This window comes from Anneissia japonica, unplaced genomic scaffold (assembly GCF_011630105.1).
Source record: "Anneissia japonica isolate Jap-2015-1 unplaced genomic scaffold, ASM1163010v1 scaffold1467_len401143_cov160, whole genome shotgun sequence".
NCBI lineage: Eukaryota > Metazoa > Echinodermata > Crinoidea > Comatulida > Comatulidae > Anneissia > Anneissia japonica.
The window spans coordinates 362,415-365,461 of NW_022758991.1; the positions used below are offsets into that span (position 1 = coordinate 362,415).

Sequence of the window (3,047 nt, forward strand, 5' to 3'; positions counted from 1 at the left end):
TCAGCCACAGTAATAGTGAAACTGAAGCTTCACCTTGCTACCCATGGTACACCGCAGATTCCCATAAGTGATAATGGAGGTCAGTATTCAGGTCAACAATTCAAACAGTTCGCATCAGAATCAGGGACATATCCAGGGGGAGAGCCGTACACAATGTTAACATTTTAAAGCTTATTCTTCAGCCAATACAAATTCTTTCCTGGGATCACTCAAAATAAATCTTCTAAAACGGTTCTCAAATCACCGGCACAAAGACTACTATCACGAACAACTAGAAATCCTCTCTACACAAACAAATTCTTACTGACACCAAAACCAATCAATACAAAAGTTGTAAGAAATCAATTAGAAATGAAGAGAAACCAACAGAAGCGCTACTATGACAAAAAAGCACAGACAAGCGCGCACCCATCGCTACAACAAAACCAGACAGTTCGAATAAGAACATAGAAAGGACATGATCGCCTGGAAACGATCAGCAAGATTCTGGAACAGCCAAGATCATATATGGTCGATACCGGTGAAACGCAAATAAGAATAAACAGAAAATATCTGCTTCCTGTAACAGAAAACAAGCCGATACAAAAAGCTGTTTATATACCATTACAATTCCAGGACACACAGCCGATACACAACCCAAAACCACAAATGCAAACTCAGCCTTGTGAAGAACTACCACAAAATTCAACACAGATTCAGCCAACAAGAATCCGAAGTGGACGAACTGTCAAACAAAATCCCAAATACAATAGCTCTATGTTTGCCCAGTAACTAAAAAAAAAAAGAAAAAAGGAAAAAAAATGCAAGCGTTGATTGAACATTGATTGGATTACTAAACGTTGATTATTGAACATTAATTTGATTGCTGAAAATCGATTATTGAACATTGAATAAATATTGATTATACATTGCTTATTGAACATTGATTGAACATTGCTTGGATTGCTGAACATTGAATGAACATTAATTATACATTGATTATAGACCATTGTTATTGGATTGGAATTTATAAGTAAAATGGAAATTAAAAATTGAACAGGAATTTAAGATAGAAAAGATCACAATTGAATGAATATTAAACACAATCACACTTTTGACTTAAAACGTTTTATTGTTCTCATGTTTAAAAAAAGGAAACAAAAGGATGAAAAGATTTAAATTTACTACAAATTGATCATGTTTAAAAAAAACTCTCTTAAACAAAATAAAAGAAGGAAGATGTAGAACATTGTATAAATTTGAAGCACGCCCTCTCGGTGCGTTACCCATCTCATACATGTATGCCGGTCAGTACCTCAATAAACAATCATAGTAATCCACGAAGTGCCTCTGGCTGATCCTTAACTTACATAGGGGACCTGGCTGGCTAGCTCTTCCCACCCCCAGGCTGTCCATATAATGAGTCCACATCTTAACATAATGTCATTGTCAAAATATTGAATTCCAACATCATACATGGAGTCCATTACAATTCAAAGCTGTTTTCTGTTTCTCAAGCATAAAATACTACACTTTATTTAATATCAGTATAGGCCTACATCTTTGTGCAGCCTACGTATATTGTCGATCTTAATTGTAAAGTTAAACATTTTCTATATTTCATCTTTATGTTGTGTTTTTGTCAGGAGTAAAAAAAACCCCAAAAAACATGAGGCATCCATGCCGTTATTAATGGTGCTACTGTAAGTATTGGCGAAGATGGACATGAAAACTTAAAATACAATTTATTATCAGATCACCACCCTGAGCTGCCGTATGTGCTACCTGCCAACATACTAGTATATCTATGGAGGCATTATAATAATTTTGATCGGTTCTTGAAGATGGTCTTGTGCAAACAATTGGTGAGTTTTGTTGTAAAAATAATAATAAGTGAATACTTTATTAAAGCGAATGGTATACAGACATAATGTGATTGGGATTCCATTTCATCACTTGTCACAATGGTAAGGATTAGATGATGTACGCGTAAAATTAGATTTCAGAATTCCATGATATACGGTAATAGTAAACAAAATACTACATTGTCGTCTTATGCTAATGACATTTTTAATTAAAGCATAATGTTTGTTAATTTTTTTGTCTTTACTTTATTTTCTTTTATTTTAATTGTATTTGATAAACCTACTTTCATATATTTATCTAAGAAATTACACAGCTTGAATAATTGTTTGTGTACCTGTACACAAACAGTGTACAGTGCTGAATTTGTGATGTGCAGCCTGAGAGTCACCTAACAGACTACTATTTAAACTTGCACAAAACACCTCATTTAAACTTATCACAGAACAAAAATTTCAAAATACATCAACTACTTCATGTGATGGAATTTTGGTGCTATTATATAATCGTTTGTTTTATTTACATGGTAATTCACTTACATATTTATATTATATTTTACAGTATTTTCAAGCCTTGAAACTTGTTTAACAACATTTAAATCTATCCTGAACAACTTTGTTTCCTGACTTCATCTGAACTGGATCAAAAAGTACTAAGAAGTTTCAAAAGCACAAGATTGTCAAAATCGGTAAGTAAATAGATAGATTCTAAAAACCAAATGTTCGGGCGAGACTTTTTTATACCTTCTTTATCGAACCCGCCTACTGCAAATGTTGATGTTTTTTAAATTTGAGCAATTAGCGCACCCACTGCCACAAAAAATGGAAATTACAGTAAAAAATTAGTTTTTTAAAATTAAAATTATATTATGTCCTCCACTGCCTTGAAATCTCCAAACACATTTATATAAATTTTAAGCATTTAACCATCCTTCTTTACATTCGCCAATAAAATTTATTTTTTTTAAATATTTATTTTCTTCTCCGTCTGGATGTTTTAGGCAAACTGTCTGCTGAATAAAACAACTAAATTTTATCTTTATTTTTATTCTGCCCTCCTCCGATGATCTTTAGAAGAATAAGTACGCAAAACAAGGAATAAAGGAAGTCTCGCCTTAGCTACTGATGAAATAATATCCATGTAACATAACAATGTTAAGGATTACTCTGTAAATCTAACCACTACATTGTTACTTTATTATTCGT

The 3,047-nt window shown here is 32.7% G+C and overlaps 1 long non-coding RNA gene across 1 annotated transcript in view; it reads left to right on the forward strand.

Moving 5' to 3' along the window:
• Nucleotides 1-1,734: 1,734 nt before the first annotated feature.
• Nucleotides 1,735-3,047, forward strand: part of LOC117125465 — a 2,780-nt gene continuing 1,467 nt past the window's right edge. The window contains exons 1-2 of the long non-coding RNA XR_004448126.1: nt 1,735-1,844; nt 2,404-2,530. This is a non-coding gene — a long non-coding RNA (uncharacterized LOC117125465). The remainder of the gene's footprint in view (nt 1,845-2,403; nt 2,531-3,047) is intronic.